This window comes from Schistocerca americana, chromosome 5 (genome assembly GCF_021461395.2).
Source record: "Schistocerca americana isolate TAMUIC-IGC-003095 chromosome 5, iqSchAmer2.1, whole genome shotgun sequence".
NCBI lineage: Eukaryota > Metazoa > Arthropoda > Insecta > Orthoptera > Acrididae > Schistocerca > Schistocerca americana.
This window is the reverse complement of record NC_060123.1, coordinates 583,334,430-583,341,443: the sequence shown is the minus strand read 5'-3', so window position 1 is coordinate 583,341,443 and position 7,014 is coordinate 583,334,430. Positions and strand designations below refer to the sequence as shown.

The 7,014-nt window shown below is 44.6% G+C and overlaps 1 pseudogene; it reads left to right on the top strand.

Annotated features, from left to right (window-relative positions):
- The first annotated feature begins 6,133 nt into the window (after positions 1-6,133).
- On the top strand, positions 6,134-6,251 carry LOC124617019 (annotated as a pseudogene).
- Positions 6,252-7,014: the final 763 nt, after the last annotated feature.

The following is a 7,014-nucleotide window of genomic DNA, read 5'->3' as shown; positions in this document are numbered from 1 at the left end:
TTATCGCATTGACAGCACTTTGAACTGTGGACGTTACATTTCAGATGTGATACGACCCGTGGCTCTAAGCTTCATTCGATCCCTGGGAAACCCTATATTTCTGCAGGACAATGCACGACCGTATGTTGCAGGTCCTGTACGGGCCCTTGTGAATACAGAAAAAGTTCGACTGCTGCCATGGGCAGCGCATTCTCCAGATCTCTCACCAATTGAAAACGTCTGGTCAATAGTGGCCGAGCAACTGGCTCGTCACAATAAGCCAGTCACTACTCTTGATGAAGTGTGGTATCGTGTTGAAGCTGCGTGGGCAGCTGTACCTGTACATGTTTTCCAAGCTCTGTTTGACTGAATGCCCAGGCGTATCAAGGCCGTTATTACGACCAGTGATGGTTGTTCTGGGTACCGATTTCTCAGGATCTATGCACCCAAATTGCGTGAAAATGTAATCACATGTCAGTTCTAGTAGAATATATTTGTCCAATGAATACCCGTTTATCATCTGCATTTCTTCTTGGTGTAGCAATTTTAATGGCCAGTACTGTAGTGCCGTTATTCACACCAATTCTCTTCCTACCTCTTCCCCTCAGTTCTTCCAATTTTTCATTTTTCACTCTATAATTCTTAGTTGCAGACAATTTCTAGGCAGTTTCTGCCCTAGTCAAGATTTTTCCCTCTTTCTTATTCCTTCCCCTCTTTTCTTCAGTACTCCTTCATTCTTAATCTAAGTCCACTTTACCGTATGCACTCCTATCCACACCCGCATTTAAGAACTCTGTAAATATCCTTCTTCTTCTTTTGTAAACTGTCCATGATTCACAGTTGTTCAACACTTCACCTCAGACAAAACATTTGGTATATCTTTTATGGAGTTTGATTCCATGTGGAAACAGATGTGCCAGCGACTGTACTTATTACAAGTAATCAAAGATAGAGCAATCAGCCACAAATTGTGTTTATTGCAAATCCAGATTTCGGTCACTATGTGGCAATCTCCTAACATTTACTTCGCAGAAGTTGGTCACACTGTGACCGAAAGCGGGATTTGCCGCGAACATTATTTGCGAATGATTGCTGTACTCCCTACTGCTTGTAGGAAATCTTTTCCTCGACTCCACTGAAATTCTTTTAGATTTTAGCAACTGCTTCACCTTTTCAAATGATCTCTTTGGCATAGATATACGAGATATTTCTTATCTCTTCTGTATAGCTTCCCTTCAGTGTCATCAAAACTTAAGATCTACAGAGAAGATTTTACTTTTTCTCTGTTTTTTTTTTCATAGAAGAATACATTAGCTGGAGCTTATTTCTTGCTTATGCTCATCGCTTTTGCTTTCCTGTACTGATCTTCATTCCTTAGTCGTCACCCATTCTCGCAGTTCTCTTCAACATCTTCTGTATCTCCTCTTCTGAGTCCTCTCTACGGTGGTCGCAAAGTATCTAGCCAGAGATAGTTACCGTAATGTCTTACACAAACAATATTCTTTGTGGGTATACAAGTCTAATGTCACATGTCCAGCTTCGTTAGTTTTTCCGCTAGGATGCGTTGTATACTGTAGTGTAAGCAAAATGGCGAATACCGAGAGAATCAAGAACTGTGCTGTGATAGGATATCTTCATTTCAAGGGAATGACGCGCAAGAAAATTGCAGAGATCATGCGGAATACACTTAAGGACTGTGCTCCGTCTTACGCAACAGTGAAATGCTGCGTGTCCGCCAAGGAGCGGAAGGCCTGTCACCGTTGCCACTGATGAAACAGTGACTGCAGTTCACGGCACGATTTTGCAGGATCGTCGAACAACGTTGCAGCGCATTGAAACCACATTTGGAAACTACAATGGGCGTGCTCATGACTCTTGCGGATATTTTGGGAATTGGGAAAGTTTCATCTCGGTGGATCCCGAAAGACTTGATTGCAGAACATAGACGGGAGTGTCTGCAGTGCTGTGAAGATATCGCCCGCCAATTTGAAGCGGATGAAGACTGCTTTCTTCCAAGGTATGTGACAATGGACGAAACGTGGGTTCACCACATTGATCCTGAGATGAAACAACGGTCACAACAATGGAAACATCCTTCGTCCCCTGCTCCAAAAAAATTCCGGGTGCAAAAATTTGCCGGTAAGGTGATGGTATCGGTCTTCTGGGATGCAGAAGGGGTAACTATGGTGAATTACTTGCAAAAGGGCGTAACAAGCAGTGCGTCAAACTACTGCATCATCCTGCGCCGTTTGAGAGAAGAGATAACAAAAAGAGGCCCGGAAAACTGGCACGCGGAGTTCTTTTGCATCAGGACAACACACCGGCGCACAAAGCCCTCACGAAACTGGAAACTGCGTGAGTGCCGGTTCGAATTGTTACGTCATCCGCCATATTCTCCACATTTGGCTCCATCAGACTTTTTTCCCAAACTTTTTTTGCAGTGACAATAACGATGCAGTGACTGATGCTGTGAACTCTTGGTTAGACTCGAAATAGAAGACAGTGCAATAGCGGAGACTACTTTGCACCACAATGATCGAGTTTATGTCCATTCGCGCGTCTAGCGAGGCAAAAATGGTTATCGGTATGCTTCAAATGGTTCAAATGGCTCTGAGCACTATGGGACTTAACATCTGAGGTCATCAGTCCCCTAGAACTTGGAACTACTTAAACCTAATTAACCTAAGGACATCACACACATCGATGCCCGAGGCAGGATTTGAGCCTGCGACCGTAGTGTTCGCTGGGTTCCAGACTGAAGCGCCTAGAACCCCTCGGCCACACCGACCGGCGTCGATGTGCTTCTTGTACGCCCTAATCTTTCATATTTCCCTACTCAATATATACAATGCGTGGCAACAGAATTGCCTCACACTCTTCTTCGAATGCGTGTTGTCTAATTTTACCAATCGGATTTCGCGAGAACTACGACGCCTTTCGTCAAACGATTCCCATTTAGGTTTCCTCGTAATTTCTGTTACACTTTCGCATAGGCTAAACCGACCTTACACAACTCCAGCAGCACATTTCTGAATTAGATCGGTATCTATTGTCGTGACTACTTGACACGATATCCAAACGATGGAACAATTAACTGCGCTGCACTAGCAGTCATGAATGTCTTAAGCGATTTACTAGATTACTCGATTTTAAACTTTTCCCACATTTCTTCGCCATGCCCGTGAGGAAATCATCAAGTCTCGACGCTAAAGAGGAAACGTCAGCGTGTTCGCCATGCCAGCCGCCTTTGCCGCTCCCCGACCTCTTCTCCGTAGCCCGGCTGCCGCTAACAGTGAAACACAATTTTCCCGAACACAATGCAGGTCGACGCATTGTAAGAGCGAGCCGGCTGCCTCCCCCACCCGGGGGTGCACGCCGCACGGCGCCCGACTCCAGGGGGCAGGTGAAGGACGCGTGCATGCACCAGTGCACGAAATACGTGTCGCGTCGCAGGGCGGGCGCCGGCTCGAGTACCTCCGACAACTTTCCGCCGGCGTCTGCACCCTACTGCCAAGTTAATGGCAAAGTTTAACCCACTTCCGGGCCTTTATGCTGTTCTTTTTTTTCTTTTTTTTACCTCCAGCGCTTCCGTACCGGAATAATGTAATTATAGGAGGAAATTGAGTGAGCAATTTGGAATTCAGGAGCGCAAAATTGTGTTTGAAAAAGTGAATGAGAGAGTTGGGTTTCTAACGGAGAGACCCTTGCCACTAGCAGTCACGGTTATTTCCAACGATCCTAAAGAGATGTTTCACTACCAGCATTTTTCAACGCTCCTATGGCATAACTTGCTATCATATCACTGTAGCAACAGTGAACGGTTTTTAAGTGTTTCATTTCGTCTCAGTATAACAATAAAATTTACTACACTACGGGCCATTAAAATTTCTACCACGAAGATGACATACTACGACGCGAAATTTAACCAACGGGAAGAAGATGCTGTGATATGCAAATTATCAGCTTTTCAGAGCTTTCACACAAGGCTGTCGCCGATGCTGACATGAGGAAACTTTACAACCGATTTCTCATACACTAACAGCGTTGCCTGGTGAAACGTTGTTGTGATATAGGTCGCCTATCGCGACTGCAGTTTATCGTATCGCGACTTGCTGCTCGTGTTGGTCGATATCCAATGACTGTTAGCACAATCGGTGGGTTCAGGAGGGTAACACAGAATGCCGTGCTGGATCCCAGAGGCCTCGTTTCACTAGCAGTCGAGATGACAGGCATCTTATCCGCATGGCTGTAACGGATCGTGCAGCCACGTCTCGATCCCTGAGTCAACAGATGGGGACGTTTGCAGGACAACAACCATCTGCACGAACAGTTGGACAATGTTGGCAGCAACATGGACTATCAGCTCGGAGACCAAGGCTGCGGTTACCCTTGACGCTGCATCACAGGCAGGAGCGCCTGCGTTGGTGTACTCAGCGACGAATCTGGGGGCACGAATGGCAAAACGTCATTTTTTCGATGAATCCAGGTTCTCTTTACAGCATCATGACGGTCACATCCGTGTTTGGCGACATCGCGGTGAACGCACATTGGAAGCGTGTATTCGTCATCGCCATACTGGCGTATCACCCGGCGTGATGGTATGGTGTGCCATTGGTTACACGTCTGGGTCACCTCTTGTTCGCATTGACGACACTTAGAACAGTGGACGTTACATTTCAGATGTGTTACGACCTGTGGCTCAACCCTTCATTCGATTCCTGCGAAACCCTACATTTCAGCAGGACAACGCACGACAGCATGTTGCAGGTCCTGTACGGGCCTCTCTGGATACAGAAAATGTTCGACTGCTGTCCTGGCCAGCACATTCTCCAGATCTCTCACCAATTGAAAACGTCTGGTCAATGCTGGCCGAGCAACTGGCTCGTCACAATACGCCAGTCACTACTCTTGTTGAACTTTGGTATCGTGTTGAAGCTGCATGGGCAGCTGTACCTGTACTAGCCATCCAAGCTGTGTTTGACTCAATGCCCAGGCGTATCGAGGCCGTTATTACGGCCAGAGCTGGTTGTTGTGGGTACTGATTTCTCAGGATCTATGCACCCAAATTGCGTGAAAATGTAATCACATGTCAGTTCTAGTATAATATATTTGTCCACTGAATACCCGTTTATCATCTGCATTTGTTCTTGGTGTAGCCTATTTAATGGGCAGTAGCTAATTTCCGTAACCGATATTGTCCCAGTAAATGAAATGGCACAGTTTTTGATTTCGGGATTAGTCTCTGGAACGATCTTACTTAAATGGCATGATCATATTGTGGAAGATAAGCCGAAAAGTTTTGTTATCATCACCGTTGCCACCACTGGTCAGATGTACTTGCTTCTTTCGATCCATTAGCGTACATGTTTCTGTCACCAGTTACCTGTTCCTCCTTACTAATGATCCGTGACGTGTAGCGTTAGCAGATTATGAAAGTATGGCAATCCTTGAGGGTATTTTCGTTCTGTCGTTGCAACTACAAACAATGTGTTTTTTCCACCAGGTACGTTTCACTTTATTGAGGTAAAGCATTATCTGGTCTAGGCTGTAATTAATTTGTTTACATTTTTTCTGTCTTAAAATAAAATCAAAGTGTAAACAACTTAATTACAGACCACTGATGATGATATACCTCTATAAAGCGAAATGCGTCTGATGAAAAAGACATACATTTTTGTAGTTGCAACGACAGAACGAAAATACCCTGCGGAATGTAAAGCGACTACGGACAATATGACCACACAAACGAAGAACTGAAGGCAATCCATTAAATATCTATGTTGGTGTCGTTATTGAGCGTAAATCTTTTTTTCTTCATTCTTCTTTTCTGATGCAGTATATGTTCGACAACATTTAATTTTCATAGATATTTCATTCATCCACCCGAATTTACTTATCTACATTTCGACATGAAAGTTGTAGCTCTGGTAATCGTTGTATAAGCTTACAATAGTTCTAATATCTTATTCTTCACCATATTCCTGCCGTTATTTGTTTCACTGCCCTAACTCGCCAAATGTACAGACTTTTAAAAAACATGTACTGTCCTACCGTTACACAGATTTCTTTTTTTTTGGTATCATGTAATTGTTTATCCGTAGTACGGCGGTATATAGGTTTCTACCTCTATTATTTCGAAGCTATAGCTTATTTAGCCAACAGCCTTGCCGCAGTGGTAAAACCGGTTCCCGTCAGATGACCGAATTTAAGCGCTGTCGGGCTGGACTAGGACTTGGATGGGTGACCATCCGGTCTGCCGAGCGCTGTTGGCAAGCGGGGTGCACTCAGCCCTTGTGAGGCAAACTGAGGACTTACTTGATTGAGAAGTAGCGGATCCGGTCTCGTAAACTGACATACGGCCGGGAGAGCGGTGTGCTGAGCACATGCCCCTCCATATACGCATCCAGTCACGCCTGTGGTCTGAGGATGACACGGCGGCTGGTAGGTACCGTTTGGCCTTCCAAGGCCTATTCGGACGGAATTATAGCTTATTTTGAGCTTGTTGAATGAATGACTGGTAATTATAAATCATTTTCAGTTGTCTGATCGTTATGATGAGAGTGGAAAAAGCAGGAAGGAAAATTGGAGTTTAACAACCAATAGGCAACGGGGTTATTAGAGAGAGCGCATGTGCTCAGATTAGTGAAGAATGAGTAATGAAACTGACCGTGTTTCCTTTTCAGAGAAACCAACGCTGCATTTGTGTGGAGTGACTTGGAAAAATCTCGGAAAACGTAAATCTGGGTGACCGGACGCGGATTTGAACTTTCGTCCTTCCGAAGGCGAGTCCAGTGTGCTAACCACTGCACCGCTTCGCTCGGCGGTTGAATACTGTCATATATATGTCCTTAGAAATGCAGAAAATCTCATTATTTGTTATTTATATGAAATAATCTAGACTGCTCGTTTCCTGTCGATTTCTTGTACTGTAAAATTGCGTCTATCTATTATTTTTATGTCGCGGAAAAGTTCTTCAAAGTATATCATTTCAAAGGAAACGGCGAACAGTTTTACTACAGACATAAATTTGCACTC